This window comes from Cnephaeus nilssonii (assembly GCF_951640355.1).
Source record: "Cnephaeus nilssonii genome assembly, chromosome: 1".
NCBI lineage: Eukaryota > Metazoa > Chordata > Mammalia > Chiroptera > Vespertilionidae > Cnephaeus > Cnephaeus nilssonii.
The window spans coordinates 89,003,696-89,021,841 of NC_137072.1; the positions used below are offsets into that span (position 1 = coordinate 89,003,696).

Genomic DNA, 18,146 nt, shown 5'->3' on the forward strand with positions numbered 1-18,146 from the left:
GCCCCAGCATCATCCATTTAGGAAGTTGGCATGAGAAATAAGCTTTTTCAAAAAGATGGATGGAATCAACATAGAGTTTAGTTTTAAAAAATCCTTTAAGAAGCCAAGACAATATATCCAAAATTTCAAGTTGTCTTCTTGTCCGACTTGATCTGAGTGTAGATTTTTCACTAGCCTGTCTCATACCCTCTGCTCACCTGTATGTGGGCCTGGGTGGTCTTTCATTCAGGCAGGTTTTTGGCAGGCTCCTCACCTTGCACAAATGAATAGCTCTCCTATTCTGAGCTAGACAGAACGTGAGTTTTCTTTTAGTTGACAACATAGAATATTTGAATTATAAGTATTTGTCAGGGAGAAAGTTCTTAAACCCAGTAACTCTGTGGAGAGAAACATTATTTATAGATCAAAGCCTAAATACCAACCTTTGCCCTCATCTCAATTTGAGGCTGTATTTATTCACCTATAGTTTTTCACCTCATTATGCCTCTGTCATTAGCTTGATGATGATCCTGGTGTCCTCTCTCTAGTAGGCAGCACACACACAGGGCTGATAGAACACAGCTTCTATATGCTTCCCAGGAGAGGCACCTCCTTGCTTACATCCCCTTCCCAAGCGCTCTAGTGTGGGCTTTGCTGACTCAAATGAATGGAAATTATATTCTATATTCCAGTACACATATTTTGAGTGCCTACTATGTGTCAAGCACTATTCTAGGCACTAAGCATGTAGAATGTCTAGGAATAGGCCTAGTTCTGCTTTCCAGGATCTTGGTCTAACAAGCAGTCTCAGCAAATTCTCGACCTGAGGGAATTAGAGATGGCTTTGCAGAGGGTTTGGCCAGATGGCTAGAGCAGACCTGCTGGCAGAGAGATTACTTATTACATAGAGTGAATAACATAAAGGAAGCTGATGTCAGTGTCAAACTGATTTACTTCATAAAATTTATTCGGTAAGCAATTTAATTTTAGTAAGAAAATGGAAACTTGCAGGGCAGAGTTGAATACATACCAACACTGTAACATCCTTAAAGATTTCAGTATGCAAAGGTAAAACTGAGCTGAGAAGAATAAAATGATTAGGTAGCCATGACGAAGTGTAGGAAGAAGTGTGGACAGATACCCAAGGCAAGCAGTCACAGTCCTTCCTGCCCTCAATTGCCTTTTATCAATTAGACAATGTGCTCGCCTTGAACAAAGCACGGAACCATGCTGAATTTTACTTGCCTTATCTGTCTTTCACCCACCAGGCTCTGAGCTCCTTGATCAGGGACTGGTTCTCATTCCTTTCTATACCTCAGTGTCTAGCATATATACCAAGCTCCTAGCATATGGTGGTATCCAATAAAAGTATGTAGAATATTGCATTCTTGCTTCTCATCGTTAAGACTCCCGGCTTTGTGCTACCAACCTTAACTTTACAACCAGGCACTAACCTATGTACATGTCTCTACTCATTCAACGAGTAGATATTTATTGAGTACCGACTAAGTGTCAGATGGTGGAAAAGACCTGGGAGTTTAAAATTGGCCTGGCTCTTGTCCCCTTGGAGCTTGCAAAGGGTATCTTAAAGGGTTACACATTTCATGAAATTCATTCCGTGGCAGATATCTGTCTGGACTGGCTTCCATTAGCATGTTCTCATCTCCTTTAGGAAATATAAAAACTACAGATTCCCTTGCAACTAAGGTTGTGGATATGATTTAGGTTCCCTGGATCATATAGAGTTAAATGATGTCAGAGGTGGTGTTAGAGGCACTCATTTGTTGGTGCAACTCCTATAGAATAGGTAGTTCTGGACCCAGGAATTCTGGTTTTAGCTTTGGTGGTCCTCAAGTCAACACCAGCTTCCTGATTGTGATGGAGCTATCAGTAGGCTAGTCTGCACTGTGGTCTGGGAGCCATTTCCAGTGGCCCAGCCTGGAGCCTCCTACTTTAGTTCTTTAACGTTGTAAGCACCACTTCTCTGTGTTAAATCTCTTTCTGCTTAAGCTAGCCAAATGGGCTTCCTTTATCTGTAACAGAACTGCATTCTCTCTTCTAGGGAAGAATTATTTGCTCCAGGTTTGGGATTACCAGGGCTTTACATTAAAACCTCTGTTGTGGGTTGTGCCAGCTATTCGTTTGGTGTTTCTGAATCTCATATCTCGCTTTCTACACATTGCTCTGTACTGTTGGTCCTAGGCTCCCTGTCTCTCCAGCTGCATGTTAGGTGCTGTCCTTCAGAAGAACTGGCTGGAGATTAGAAGGTGGAGGGGAGGGAAGGCTCTTGGTTCTGGCTCTGGAAGTGGTGGTGCTGCAGTTGCTTGTGATTGCTGCCAGGGTGGTGAGGTGATTCCAGACTCTCACAGCTGAAGAAGGGGCAGCACCTCTTTTTGCAAGTCCGTAGACATCTAGAACAGCATCTCTCATAGGAACACAGCAGATTCAGGCCTGTGGGCTCCAGGACAGGGCTATTAGCAGCTAATGCCCTTTGCACTCTTTTCTCCTCCTTCCTTTTGCTTTTCCGGCCTTTCCCATTTTGTAACCAATTCTCTCAATTAAATTCCCTTTTGAAAAACCTTGAGTGGTTTCTGCTTTCCTGATGAGATCCTGTTAATTATACAGTATATCGTATGATGCAAATATTTTATCTGTGTATATAACTGTGTTTACCTCTGCCTTTGTTATCTCCATTGTATATTTTTATTATACTACACTAGGTCTGGTGCACGAATTCGTGCACAGGTGGGGTCCCTCGGCTTGGCCAGTGATTGGGGCAATTGGGGCTGCGGGAGGTTGGCGGGGGTGGGGGGTGGGGGGCAGGGAGGGGCCTTGGGAGGTTCCAATTGGGGCCAATGGGGCAGGCTGGCTGGGAGGGAGGGACCGTGGGAGGTTGGCCAACTGAAGGAGGTTGACTGTGGGAGCACACTGATCACCAGAGGGCAGCTCCTGCATTGAGTGTCTGCCCCCTGGTGGTCAGTGCATATCATAGCAACCAGTCGACAGGTCATTTGACCATTCAGTCGTTTGGTCGCTTCAGCTTTTATATATATAGATGCTATATTACATTATAAACTTTTGAGAGCAAGGACATTCTTTTATTCATTTAAAAAAATTCCTGATGCCTAGAACAGATTTCGTCTATAGTAAGTACCCCATGCATATTTTTGAATCAATGAATTAGTGAATACTCTTTGCTGCTTAGAATTCTATTGTCCCAAACCACTAACCTGATATAGGTAACTTATTTGGTAGAGTTCGTGAGCTACAGTTATTCCTTGATAAAGATGATTCTGCTCACAGGGGGCTTATAGATAGATCTGGGAACCAACAAAATGGAAAAAGCTGCTTGTTAATTTTAGGCTAACCAAGTAACTAAGTGATAAATTACAACCTCAAGCTAATTTTTGAGTTATAGAATCCTAGGGGAGAAACATAAGCAATAATTAGAGTTGAGAGTCCAGAGATGGCTTGCAGTTTGGAGGTGAGAGGGGTGGAGACCGTGGGTAGGCCAAAACAGCACTCCTCAATGTCTCCCACCTGTGAAGAGTGACAGAATACCTCAAGGTCATGGACAATCAAAAAGCTGGGATATGGCTATCAATCAATGCAAATTTTATTATTATTTTTTAAATATATTTTCTTGATTTTTTACAGAGAGGAAGGGAGAGGGAGAGAGAGCCAGAAAGATCGATGAGAGAGAAACATCAATCAGCTGCCTCCTGCACACCTCCTACAGGGGATGTGCCTGCAACCAAGTACATGCCCTTGATGGAATCGAACCTGGGACCCTTGAGTCCGCAGGCCGACGCTCTATCCACTGAGCTAAACTGGCTAGGGCTCAATCAATGCAGATTTTAATAGTATTCAGCAGTTTATATGGTCAGTAGTCTGGGTCTAGATTTCCAAGCTCACTTGCACTTTGTTTAACTAAAACCCGTTAGGCTTAGTGTTCAAGGCACTGAGATAATTATGGATGATATGGGGGGGAAAAGAATGCTCACTCCATTTCAGTAGAAGTTTGAGTTCTCCTGGGAGCAATAATGGCAGCTGGATTCAAAGGAAAGAATAAAGGCCTACAAATACACTATTATTCAAAGGTTACACAAGAACATTTGCTACAGAAAGAGAGAACATCAATTTACTCACACCTAAACAACCTATTTACCAAAGGTTTTCCTTTATGAACCAGTGGCTTCACACAGTGTCTCAAAGCTCAAACACTTGGATACCAAGGATGTTGTTTCCTAGCAACAATAACTACATAGAAGCTCTCAAATTTTCCTCTCAGCCCCCGGGGACTTCTTAGTGATGCAGAAAGTACAGATAAAATTAAGTTGATGTCAGTGGATAAAGATGCATGGAGCTAGGACAAATGCAGAAGTGTCTGGATGTTATTGTTCTTCTTTGCTATTTGAATTATTCTATTTAGAATGCATTTTCTAATCTGGAAATAAAAATTGCTCCCTGCTGTGCTTAATAGAGCTAGGAGGATGGTCTAAAATTGTACTTAACTGAGTTTTAGATAATGTAGAAATTTAAGCTTTTAATTCATGACTGAGCCTAAGTAAAATGTATTTCCCTTTGTGGAGCAGCCATAGCCTCATCTTTGGTTTCATGGTGTGGGGCTTGATTGGCTGAGGCCAATTATCAAAATATCTTCTCTATGGCATTTTGCTATGGTGACTGGCTCATGGTTTGGCAGTAGACAAGCCTAAGACAGTTAGTTCATAGCAATGCTCTAGCCAAATTACTTGCTTAAAAATAGACACGTGACCCAAGTTGGTCCAGTCCTAGGGAAACCCAGGACTTTGGTTCAAACGTTGGAGGGCAGAGATTTCCCCCTTTCTTTTAGCTGTTGGGAAACATGAAATGCTGAGTGGAGAGTGGCTGAGCTAGTTACAGGAGCCAATATGTTCCCTTCCTGCTTTCATAGTCATTACTAGCATCTAATTGAAGTAAAACTTGTGATGAACAGTTTCTGTTGTTTTTTTTAATGAATTTATTGGGGTGATATTGGTTGATAAAATTATATAGGTTTTAGGTGTACAATTCAATAATACATCGTCTGTATATTGCATTGTTGCATTGTGTGTTCCTACCCCAAGTCAAGTCAACTTCTGTGATCAGCATTTCAACTATGGTTAGAAAATGACCCATTGAAATAACCGTAGTTGTCTGCCACTCCCCATTTCCTTCTGCTCCTCACACATGAGGGCAGAAATATTAGAAATTTCCCAGTATCTCTGCTCTGTATATGTGTAGATCCTTTCCATGCCAAGATGATTAGATATTTGTAATTATGTATCTAGGCAGAGGATAAGAAAGCCAACTGGATCAAAGAAAGCCAAGTGGCTCCCTGGCTGTTATAACATTTATTCTAAAGGCTATTTGAGATTCCTTTCTCACCCATATCTGTATCTCCATATCTTAAGAATCAGCAAGCAAACCATGGAAGCCAGATTTTTATTCTGACAGCATTGAAAACCCCTAAGTACAAATCTATTCAACAATCCATAGACTGTTTGTTTGTCTTCTACCTGACCACCAACCTTCTGAGTGGTAAGTCATTCAGTTGTTAGAGATGGCCATCTCACTATTTTCTCAATCAACTCAATAGTTGATTAGAATTTTAGGTAATAATTAGACAGCATGACCTTATAATAAGTAAAAATTCATCTTCTTGGAGAGCATTCACCACCTGACGTTGATGTCAGTGGATGTCTACCCCCAGTTTGCTTTTCTGCCCCTTGAAGTATGAAGTCCTAAGCTGAGAAGTGGGCATGTCTACCTGTCTCTTCTTCCTCTGAGTTATCTGGCTCCTTTCCCTGTCTTGACTCACACCCGAGGTTATTCCTGCTCTGGTCATTGAGCCACTTCTGACTGGTTTAGGAATTAAACAGCAACAGACTTGGAATTACATCATGTCCTTCAGATTTAGAATCTTCGAGGCCAGACATGGTTCCTGGTTTCTTAAGCATCCTCTAAGGGGCCCCTTTATTTCCAGGCAGGCCTAGGACCTGATGCACCAGGAACTAAGTCAGATTCTCAGGTTTTTCCCATTCTAGTCAAGCCTTGGCATCCCCTATGTTTGATCAACATGTAAATTCTCAGAATGACTTTTCTGGAGTCTGCTTCTTATCTGTTTGCTTAACACTGTCTAGTCCATTAATCCTTGACTACCCCAGATTATCCTCGTTTAAAGTCTTTTGGCCCCCATGCACTTTTGCTTTTGGATAATAAACCTTTGCACAGTATAACAAACACATTAAAATGCATTCACAGTCATGTTAAATATTATTTACATGTCACTATAAAAGCATCAGATTGCAGCTGACTTGATATCACAATGTTATATTAGTTTTAACATTGTAGTTTTCTTTATGTATTTTGGAGCCAACAATTTGTTTAAGACACTTGAGAAACCTCATAGCATGTAGACATTTTGCCTACAGTGCTTGATGGCAAAATGATTTGGCTGAGCCCCAGATACCATTAGGGCCCTAGTGCACTGCCTAAGATCTCCTTCCAAGCTTTCTTTATTTGGAATACATCCAGCTCCTCTTAAATTTCCCACTGGTGGGAATCCTACTGCCATCATCAGATCTCTTGACCGTGACTGTGGCCCATCTTGACTTCTCAATTAGCCAGCCACTTGAAATATCTCAAGATCAAATTGCCTTCCAGGTTGGACTGCATGTATTAGCTATCTCCTTGGGTTGTCCAGTGCCCTCTCTGAGCCTCTGTCTGATTCTATTCTGACCTTCTCTACCATTTCTCTGGCTTCATGCTGATACAATTTTTAAATGCCTTATGCCATGCCTGCTCCACTCATGATGTTCTTGGTGTGGGTGGCTAGCAAAGATCAGGACTTCTTTATTCTAGTCATTGGGTTTATATTAAAGCAGCACAAGTTCAAATTAACTTTTCAACAGTCACATTATTTTTCCTTTGGATTCAAATATAGGATCTAATATAGCCCCCATTACATTTTATCTAATTCAATTTGAGTCACTGTTCTAGCATGTTGAGTTTTTTTAATCCTTATTTGCTCATCCTCTTAGTTTCATGTTATCTCCAAATTTGACAAACATGCCTTTTATCATTACTTTCTTGATTGAGACAAATGTGGAATGGCAGAGACAAAGACAGAGCGCTGTAACACTCGCTTGGCAATATCCCTGTAGGTTGATATCAAATGTCTGATCAGCATTTTGCAAGGTGGCACCATCGTTTATCTATTTAATATCTGTCTAATTGCTTTAGCCTCCAGTCTGTATCTCTGTATTTATCACATTTTCCTGAGTCACTGATTTTGCAATCCTATCAAGTAAGACAGTGAGATATGGCTTGACTTGTGTTTAGAGAAATTAAGCTGCCTCCATAGGTTATTGATTGCCCTTCTATGGGGCCAGGGCTAGAATCTTGCCCAGACTTAATCTCATCAGTGTAAGTTTCTTAGAATATACCTTTCTTACCTTCTGGAGCAATGGGATGGTGTATTCCATTCTGTCAACATCAGTGACCATTTGGTATACTAATTTAAGTGTACAGGCTCATAATAATAACCTTTCCTTTACAATGTCCAACTTCCTTTACTGAATGCTAATGGAACTATATTACATTAATTTATGTAGTTGCAAATGTTTTAGGAAAATTATTGGTTACAGATAAGAAAGCATCAGTGTTTCTCTATGGCCCAAATCAGTGGTGGAGTCAAAGATAATCACATGTAGAAGTGCTAAAATCTTATTATTAAATGTTTGTCTTATATGGTGTATCCAATAAAATTTTCTCAAAACAAACTGCCACCAGCTATCTACATCTGATTTATCTTTTTAAAAAATATATTTTTATTTATTTCAGAGAGGAAAGGAGAGGGAAGGATAGATAGAAACATCAATGATGAGAGAGAATCATTGACCAGCTGCCTCCTGCATGCCCCCTACTGGGGATCGAGCCTGCAACCCGGGCATATGCCTTTAACTGGAATTGAACCCAGGACCCTTCAGTCCAAAGGCCGATGCTCTATCCACTGAGCCAAACCAGCTAGGGCCATCTGATTTATCTTAAAAGTCAAGGAGACAACAGTTTATGTCTCAGAAAAAAATCCTTATTAATTTCTTTCCAATTTTTATTAACAATCCCAGAAGATTTTTCTGGGATATTTATAGTCAGATTTTCTTTTATAGTCTTGTAATCCTCTTACACTGTTTATAGATTTAATTACCATCTGAACTCCTTGCACCCTTCCTCCTTTAAAAACATAATTTGGGCAAAAGATGGAATAAACTGTGACTGTCAAATCTTGTTCCAAAGTTCTGCCAAGATTGGTTACAACATCCTCAAAAAGATGAACTTCACACTACTGCAACCAAATAAAACCTGTACTCATTACTAAGTTGAGTAAGAAATCTCTTCAAAAATTGAGGCAGCCTTTTGCTTAATATTGCTGTCATGGAGTGGGGAGGGCCTTGATTGTTCAACTCACCTAAAATGAGGTCTTGGAGTTATTGCGATTGAATGTCATCTCTGCCAGTTATTTCTGCATCAGATAAAAAGGAAGATCAAAACCCCTCTCCAGCCCTGGTCAGTATGGCTCAGTCATTAGGCAGGGGTGGGGAACCTTTCTATGCCAAAGACTATTTGGATATTTATAACATCATTTGTAGGCCATACAAAATTATCAACTTAAAAATTAGCCGGCTATTTTGGTCAAACATTTAATTAACTCATCCCTAATGCCTTGGTAGAGCCATACCAAATGATTCTGGGGACCAGACGTTCCTCACCACTGGATTAGAACGTAGGTCCATGCACCAAAGGGTTATGGGTTCGTTCTGGTCAAGGGCACATACCTGGGTTGTAGGTTTGATCCCCAGCCCCAGTTGGGGCATGTGTAAGAGGTAATAATCGATGTGTCTCTCTCACATAGATGTTTATCTCTCTCATTGATTTCTCTCTCTCTCTCTCCTTCACTTCCACTTTCTATAAAAATCAATGGAAAAAAGATTCTTGGATGAGGATTAGCAACAACAACAACAACAACACCCCTCTACATGCTGAAACAGTTGCTTGTTTGTGGGAAAAGGCCTTGAAACCTGTATTCTCTAAGCAGTGGAGTAACCATATTCACTTGAACATATAAAGAAAGAACTCATAAGCAGGGGATCTAATGTAGTGTGTCAAAATCAGAATATTGTGTAAGATTGTTTTAAAATCTGCTTTAAGATTGTATATTATTTAAGAACTAGTGGCCCGGCACATGAAATTCATGCACATTAAAAGGGAATTAATCATAGGAAATATTTTAATATTGCTATTTGCCCTTTCTCTATAAAAGAAGTATCAGAGATGAAAGAAAATTAGTAAAATGTATATGACAATCTCCCTCCTGTCAGAGTCTGGGGCGTGCCGCGGGACCCAGAGTCAAGTCCCCGCCCACCTGTGTGAGCCTCGAAATCGAATGAGACCCAGACCCAGCCGGCCCCACCGCCGGTCAAGCCCCACACAGTGGGGGGAGGCGCAGCCTCAGGTCCCCCGTCAAGCCCTGCCAGGCGGAGGGCACGGACTCAGGTCCCCCGGCCCTGGCGTGAGGGTCCGAGGGTGTGATGACCATTTGCATATTAGCTCTTTATTATATAGGATAACTAATCTATTTGGCATCCTTAAAAATGTGCATGATTGCTTTGTTTAAAAGAATAAAAGACAAAGTCAGGCCTAATCTAGATAAAGGAGTCCACTTCTAATTTTGACAAGCACCTAATATGCCCCATGTAGCTTTATTTTCTAAAGTGTATACTTTGGAGGAGAAATAAGATCATGAATAAGTATAGTAGAAATCTATGCAATTATCCAGCTAATTCAAATGCAGTATTATTTTAACCTTACTACTCTGGCAATGTTATTGTTGGCCTGAAATCCTAGATTAGTAGTTTAGATGATAACATCAATTATATAGTTTAATTTAATGACAACTTTATATCTGAAATGTAAAAAAAAAATTATTCCTAACATCTTTATGATATTTTTATTTGAAATCCTATCAAGTAAATAAATGAAGCCTTGTTTGAGTTATGTTTAGAGAAATCAAGATACCCCCATAGATTATTGATTTTCTTCCTGTGGGATCCACTCCTAAGTGGTTATTAAGTTTTATTTTATTTAAATTCTTCTTCTCCCCCTCCCTCACCATTTTTTTTTTTGGTGGAGGGGAGGATCACTTTTCACTGAGAAATTCTGATGATAAGAAATGACGATTTGGCCTCTTACCCTTTGAGACAGCACGGAGGGACCTGGAGAGTATCATGCTAAGTGAAATAAGTCAGTCAGAGAAAGACAAGTATCAAATGATCTCACTCACATGTGGAATTTAATTAACAAAATAAACTGATGAATGGAGTAGATCCAAAGACATGGACATAATGGAAAAGAGTGTGAGGGAGGGTGAGGGAGGGAGGGAAGGTGGGTGGGAGGCAATTAACTAAAGACATTGTATGCATATATGCATAACCCATGGACACATACAATAGGGTGAAGAAAGCTTGGGGTGGGGGGCTGAAGGGGGTCAATGGGGGAAAAGGGGGGACATATGTAATACTTTACCAATAAGGATTTTTTTTTTAAAAAAATGATGATATGTCAATAAAATACATTTTGGGGTAATACCCAAACCAGCCATAGTAAAATATTTACAGTGTGTTTTAAGGAAAAAAAATCCTAAAAATGTATGTGCATGTGTATGTTAACCAAGAATATATATGAAAATAGTTAATAGTGGTTATCTCCAAATATTAGAATTACAGGTATTTTTATTCCAAAAATTTCATGTGGTGAACATGTAATTCTTTTAAAAATAAAACCCAAATAAGTTATTTTATGTTCTAAAATTACCCAAATATATTTTGGGACAGTAAACTCCAAATCTGTGGAAATTATTTAAATAACCTGTAGAGGGCAATCAAGATCTTTCAGATTCACAGGCAGAGACTCAAAATACTGTCTGAAAATGTATTTCTTTCAGTTGCAGGAGTTTTCGATTTTTTGTGACGATTTTAGCTTTGGATCACTGATTCTCACAAGGTTTTATTTTAAAATTAATTTATATTCAATAACACTAGAACAATTGTGATTAATATACCATGTCACAAATTCAGATTTCCAGCTAGAAATATGTTTATATTTATATACATGCAACTCTAATTGATTACTAAAATAAGTATAAAAAATTGCCTCTTTTGCTATATTTAATGCTTAAGTTATAATCTTTTCACTAACATCTTGAAAAGGACAGTCTATGCCCTTTTAGCTAAACATATAAGTTAACAAATATCTATGTGCAGCAAGTGATAAGGAGTCACTCTTTATAGCTCAGTTATGATTATGCAGCTGATAACAATACAATACCCTACATTATAAATTACCATTTTATCAGCTCTGAGTTTATTTTCAATTTTTACTAATTTATTTGCCTAGTTTCTGATTTCTTTTAGGTATATGTTTTTTAGTCTCAGATCCCTTATTCACTCACACTTAGGTGACATTTATTGAGACCCATTCAATTCAATTTATAATCCTGATTGATGCCTTCCACATTTGGAAGACATCATGTAGTCCCCGGAAGTATGTAGTCCCTGCCCTGTGTTTTCACAGATGCATTGCATACAACCTGCAATAATCACATAGTAGCAAGCTTTCATATTTAAAAAAGCTGTATTTTACTTCCCAACAAGATAGATTTTTCTGGCAATTCTCAGCCATCTTAAAATATCCCATATTTTTTTAAATGGGGGGAAAAGGAGACTTATGTAATACATTAAACAATAAAGAATTTACATTTTAAAAATCCCATATTTTTTGAGTTCCATTTAGGATCAGGTTGGATAACCTTAACAAAAATTAAGCCACGTACCTTTTTTTACTTGTTTTTTAATCCTCACCTGAGGATATTATTTTTTTAATTATTAATATTTTTTAAGAGAGAGAAAAAGAAGCATTGATGTGTGAGCGAGAAACATCAATTGGTTGTCTCCTATATACACCCCTACCAGGGAGCAAACAGCAACGTAGGTATGTAGCCTGACTGGGAATTGAACCAGCAACCTTTTAGTGTACGGGACAATGCTCCAACCAACTGAGCCACCTGGCCAGATCTGAAGCCATGTACTTTTGTGACTCACAAACTATTATATGTTCTTGTATAATTTCTTGGCCTTTGAAATCCACGTGAATAGTGTAGTAGAGCCAACAGTTCACAGTTGTTTGTAGCGATAGTCTATCTGCTCTCATTCCCAAGTGCTAGATTGGTGTCACAGAGGTTACCATGGTACGCTTGTTGGACACATTAATATCTGTTTTAAAAATTGCATTGTGTCTGGGCATGATGGAAAAAACTATTCGATTATTACTGGTTTTGCTGGAATTGATTTTTCACTCCGTGTAATTTGGCTGTTACATTGATGAAACATGTGCCTTGCTGCCATTTTATTCATGTTGAAGGCTTTATTTCTGATGCCCATGAAATAGGAAGACAGGCAAATATAAATTTATCTTTAAAGCTGCCTGGTGTAGCAGTGTGGGAATAGCAGTTATGAAAGGGCAATTCTCCCTAGTTATTGTTCTACCTGAGGCCAGGGAAGAAAAACAATGATTATCATTTTCATTTTTCAGAGGGGGAAAATTAAAGCACAGACTTCCGTGACCTGATTGGGAAAGCTGAATGCTTCGAAGTTTCCATCTGTGGAAATTGGGCTAATAATCTGCTACCTGACTCACAGGGAAGATAAAAAAGTGTCGTTTGGCATAGTTATAGCTACAGAGTGCTTCTCAGAAGCACTTTATCATGGAAATACTTAGAAGCATGAAACAGGCATCACATGTTGCTTCAGGATGGATTTTTGCAGTGGTTCTCAATCAAGGGTGGTTCCCTCCACCCAGGGGCAGTCAGCAACATCTGGAGACATTTTGGGTCATTATAATTTGGGGATGGGTGCTGCTTAGTATCTAGTGGGTAGAGGCCAGGGATGATCCTAAACCTCGCCAGTGGTCAGGACAGCATTCTACAAGAATTATCCAGCCCAATATGTCAATAGTGCTGAGGATGAAACACCTGGGCTCATAGCTGTAGAATGCTGTGGTTGGTAGAAGGGTTCATATTAAAACCATTTGTACGAGTGATGCAACCAGTGGTTCATAATAATACCTAGGTCTCATTCTAAGTAAATAGTCCTTTTGGGAAAGGCAGATACAAAATGTTCTGTAATCAAATGGTAAGTGGAATTTCTTCACTGATAATAATCTAAGGGCCTCGTCTCCAACTCTGGCCTAGATAATATGATTGTGATCACACACTACTGGGGGTGGGAAGAGGAGAAAGGGTCCTTGAGGATCTAAATAATAAGCATGGCAGATTCTTGGTCCTTTGGTTTAAGAGATGCTAGTCTGAAAGTCAGATAGAAGGATGTCTACACATGCAAATTTTCTGATGAATTCCCTTTACCCTGAACTCCCATAACACATAACACTAATTAAAGACACTTCCAGGAAGGAAAGAGGGGAAAGGCAAGTAGAGAGGAAGAGAGGAAGGAGTCAGATGTGAGGTTGGGAAGCTCTGTGTCTGCCTCTGCCCCTTCAAGCTGGGTTCTGGGGTGGGGGTATGATGCTAGATAGCCTCCTAAAGTTTTGGATATGAGCAAAGCCTGGGCCTTATGCTGCAGGCAAGCAAGCTTGTAGAGAAGGCTTTCTATTCCACCATTTGGGCGATAGGCAGTATGGTCTGTTAAGGCTGCTGAGTGCAAGAGACTACTCTGTCTGAGCTTCTTGTGGGTTTATAATAGTGAGGGAGGATTTCAGAGGGTCTCTGGTTACAGACTTGCAGTGGAATAGAACCCGTGGCACTCTCAGAGATCTCAGGGTTACCTCATTAAAGGGATGCAGCAGGCACATGACTAGGGCTAGAGAGTTGAGTGGGAGCTGAGTCAGCACCATGGCAGTGAGACCTGATTTCACTTGTGGCTGAGTCCCAAACAGGATAACTTACCTCTGAGGTAACTTGAGGTCAGCCAGAGGCCCAGGACCCAACAGACTGAGCATGAGAGGTGGACACCCGCTCCTTAACCCCGCCCCCCGTTGGGGGAGGGTGTCACAACTGAAGTATGAATTGACTAAGGCACATCTCCTCTGTTCTCCTGGAAGCATTTACCCTGGTGCCCTCTGAGCTCACTGCCAATGCCAGTGGTAAAAGCAGGAAGATAACAAACAATCCTGGTATTACTGCATTTATATATGAAGTGTCTGAGAAATTAATTGGTGAATTTGAGAGTATGTGGAAGTTATTAGATTGAACCATATAGTCTAAAATTAAATTGTATCAAAGGACTTGTATGCATGCATATAGGCCTAACCAATGGACACAGACAACAGGGGGGTGAGGGCATGAGTGGGGGGATGGGGGGTAATGGGGGAATAAGGACACATATGTAATAACTTAATCAATAAAGAAATTAAAAAAATAAAATTAAATTGCAGAAGATGAAGAATGCATTTTGACATACTTTAGTTTGTAGACTAAAATTCTTACTCATTTTAGCTGTATCTATGAGAAAACAGTACAGAGATTACAAAGTCTATTCTTATTTACAATTTCCATATAATATCCAAGGGCCATATTAGAATTCTATCAAGAAGACATACAGTTAGAGTCCCATGAAACAACATATTTGGGGATTTAAGAGTAGATTGAACTACGTTATTCTCCCCCAAAGAATCTTTATTTTTCATCTTTCTCAATTATATAGCTGGGTGCTCAGTTTCCAGAAGTTCATGTTACTGAAACATAGATTTCAAAATAAAATAATATTGTCATCATTTTCAGGAACAATAGGTTTTGTCCACATACTACTGACCAAGAACCCTGGGAGTGAAGATAATGCTGGACACTTATCTAGATTGCTTTTGGAGCAGCCATATCTGGTTATTAATTTTCATTTTAAAAGGAAGATTTGGCTAGGTTATTTTTCTAGCGCTCAGAGCAGTCAATGCTCCTAAGAATTCTTTGAGAAATTTCATATGAATATTTTTCTTTGAAACCCTACGGCTAAAAGGTATTGCTTGGCAGGCAGCTACTTGTTACATGCTTCATGTAATGGACCTTTTAATTCTGGGGCAAGTAATATGCATTATCACAAAGTTCCAAAGAAACAATATAAAATATATGTATAGAAAGCTAGAGAATCTCCAGAATAAACCCTGGGAATAAATATCAGTGATTAAATAAACACCTTATCTCAAAAGCATCCATGTCCTCTTGTGATCATAATTATAGCTGCCATTGATTCAGTGCCACTTCCGGGTCAGGTCTAGAGCTGGGCATTTTATACACCTTCAATCTTTGCAACAGCCACTTTAGAAGAAATTGTTATCTCCAATATAATGACTAAGAAACTAGGTTTAGAAAGTTTAGATAACAGGATTCCAAACCTTTTGGTCTATTTCCAAAATCTTTCTTCCCCACCACACTGCTTAGTTTCATTCTAATTAATCTGTATTACTAGCTCATACTTTTAGCTTCATACTGTAGAAAGAACTACTCTATACTCTATTAGGTTGAATCACATGAAAATGCTGGTATTTGAACTTTTTTTTGGACATAACATAGCAATTTCATAAGGTTAATTTCAATACAGTATTGGCTCAGCCCAGTCACGACTATAGATTTGTGCACTGTGGGAATCTGCAGACTGGTGGGTTCTTTCTTTCTTTCTTTCTTTCTTTCTTTCTTTCTTTCTTTCTTTCTTTCTTTCTTTCTTTCTTTCTTTCTTTTTTGTTTTTTTGCTATCCACATCTCGGATTGCACTGTTAATCTTGAATAGAGTGAGGTAGTTGAAAAGCAATGAATAAGTCATTTTGAATCCATCACCCCAGGAGAAAAGATGTCAAGGTAATTCTGTATGATCAAGAGAAACAGGCATGGATCCAAAGCCTGGATTTGGGTCTCAGTTCTGCCGCCTACTGCTTGTGACCTTGTGCAAGTTGTAGCCGCCCTGAAGTCTCACCAGCCTCCTCTGTGAAATGAGGCTAATCATAACTACCTCACAGAATTGTGAGGATTAAATAATTTAATTTAAAAATTTATTGCATGCTCACTATACCCAGGACTTGTGACGAGCTTTTGGTATAAACAGATCAATTAAATCTTTCTCCTGTCTTTATCCCCAAAGAGTGCATTGTCCTAGGAGAGATATGAGGAAGAAATGAACACAATATGATGTTATAAGTGCTAAATTAAATTAATGTACAAAATGTTACAGGAACAGCAAAGAGGAAATGTAACACTCATCCACTAAATCACAATCTCAAGAGAAGAAAACCCAGGCATCTTGTTTGCAGCTAGTAAGTCCTTCCTTAATATCGGTTAAATGAACAAGTGATTCCTTGGGTTGAGGAATAAAACTTCACTTTCTTTGCCTCTTCCATTTTCTCATTGCCCTCTCCTGATCAAATCACATCAGCCTAGCTTGTGTCTACTCCTCTCATGAACCTTTTCTGCAATAGCTTCTTCTTCTTTCTTTCTTTCTTTTTTTTTTTTTTTTGCAATTGAACAAACAAGAAAAACATATTCCCAGTGTGATTTTAAACAGGCAAGACTAGGAAATATTTCAAATACCCAGCAAAGGAAACAATTAAACAATCGACAGAGTAAAAAAGCAACCAATAGGATGGGAGAAAATATCTGCAAACCATATATCTAATGAGGGGTTAATCTCCAAAAGATACAAGAAATTCATGCAATTCTATAGCAAAAAGCCAAATAACCCAATTAAAATATGAGCAAAGGACCTGAATACACATTTTCCCAAAGAAGACATACAAAATGGCCAACAGGTATATGCAAAGGTGCACGGCATCATTAATAATTGGAATTGCAATTCAAAACCACAATGAGCTATTACCTACTACCTGTTAGAATGACTGTTATCAAAAAATTGAAAGATATGTGTTGGTGAGAATGTGGAAAAAAAGAAACCCTTGTGCACTGTTGGTGGGAATGTATATAAATACAACCATTATGAAGATTCTTCAAAAACTTAAAAAAGAGAAATACCTTATGATCCAGCAATCTCACTTCTGGGCACAAATGCAAAGGAAATGAAATCATGATCTTACAGAGATATTAGCAATCCCATGTTCATTGCAGCATTATTCACAACTAGTGGCCCAGTGCATGAAATTTGTGCTGGGGGTGGGGGGAGTTCCTCAGCCTGGCCTGCACCCTCTCCAATCTGGGAGCCCTCGAAGGATGTCCTACTGCCCGTTTACAGGGATTGAGCCTAAACCAGCAGTCAGACATCCCTCTTGCAATCCGGGACTGCTGGCTCCTAACCGCTCACCTGCCTGCCTGCCTGATTGCCCCTAACCACTCTGCCTGCCGTCCTGCTTGCCCCCAACTTCCCCGCCCCTGCTGCCGGCCTGCTCGCCCCCAAATGCCGCCCCCCCGCCAGCCTGATCACCCCCAGCTGCCCCCTGTGCCAGTGTGCTCGCCCCCAACTGCCCCCCCTGATGGCCTGCTCACCCCCAACTTCCCCCCTGCTGGTCTGCTTACCTCCAATGGCCCCGCCCCCCATCAGCCTGATCACCCACAACTGCCATCCCATCCTGGCCTGATCACCCACAACTGCCCTCCCCTCTTGGCCTCTAACCGCCTCTACCTCAGCCCTGCCGCCATGGCTTTGTGTAGAAGAACGTCCAGAAGGTCTCCTGGAAGGTCTTCCAGTCTAATTAGCATATTATCCTTTTATTAATATAGATAGAGGCCTGGTGCATGGGTGGGGGCCGGCTGGTTTGCCCTGAAGGGTTTCCCGGATCAGGGTGGAGGTCCCGCTGGGGTGCCTGGCCAACCTGGGTGAGGGGCTGATGGCTGTTTGCAGGCTGGCCACGGCCCCCGGCAACCCAAGCTCCCAGCCCCTCCTTTTTTGCCTTTTTTTTTTTTTTTTTCAGCGCCTCCTTTAGCGGAGGCCAGGGCCGGCTGGAAGCAGGTATCTGGGATTTATTTATCTTCTATAATTGAAACTTTCTGGCCTTGAGCAGAGGCCAGGGCCAGCCAGGGCGGGCAGGAAACTTGGCTTCCTCCATCACCGGGGGCGACCTAAGCCTCCTGCTCGCTCCAGCTC

The 18,146-nt window shown here is 40.3% G+C and overlaps 1 protein-coding gene across 1 annotated transcript in view; it reads right to left on the minus strand.

Moving 5' to 3' along the window:
* Positions 1-18,146, minus strand: part of GABRB1 (gamma-aminobutyric acid type A receptor subunit beta1) — a gene marked incomplete at its 3' end in the record, with an annotated part of 364,005 nt that overhangs the window by 16,503 nt on the left and 329,356 nt on the right. The gene's annotated exons all lie outside the window — the stretch shown is intronic.